Raw genomic sequence first — 552 nt, forward strand, 5'->3', positions numbered from 1 at the left:
ACTGATGTGATTTTAATAACTACATTGTTATTGCATTTAACGAGCTAGTTTCTTACCTAGTTTAGAAAGACATCTATTGTTTTCTATCTACACCCCAGAAAAATTAAGTTTAATTCCCTACCCGGTCCCATTGCTGATGCAATAGGTGTAGCTGTAGTACAGGAGCAAGTAGTGTCATTTCCTGGGGGGGTTACTTTCTCTGTCCAGGACCTTGCTTGCTGTAAAGTTAAGGCAGGTGAGAACAGTGCTGCTGCTCCTCCAGTTGACCTCATAACTTCTGGTGGTTTGCCCTTCCCCTTTCCCAGGTGATTGTGCTAAGGGTGGTGGGCGGAGGCTGGGGCTATTTGAGCCACAGCCTCTGCTGAGGGAGCTCCTTGTGCTCCTGGGTTTCTCTGGTGTTGGTGCTCAGCTCTTGCTTGAGTCCTTTGCAGCTTTTGAGCTGGCTCAGCCCTTTGGGAAGAGGTGTCTGCCTGAGGTAAGAGCTTCAGGACCAGTCAAGGTTCAGCAGCCTGTGTGGTAGAAAGTAACGCTTGTATGCAGCTTTTTTTTGTT

This window comes from Haliaeetus leucocephalus, unplaced genomic scaffold (assembly GCF_000737465.1).
Source record: "Haliaeetus leucocephalus isolate CR32 unplaced genomic scaffold, Haliaeetus_leucocephalus-4.0 Scaffold366, whole genome shotgun sequence".
Taxonomy (NCBI): domain Eukaryota; kingdom Metazoa; phylum Chordata; class Aves; order Accipitriformes; family Accipitridae; genus Haliaeetus; species Haliaeetus leucocephalus.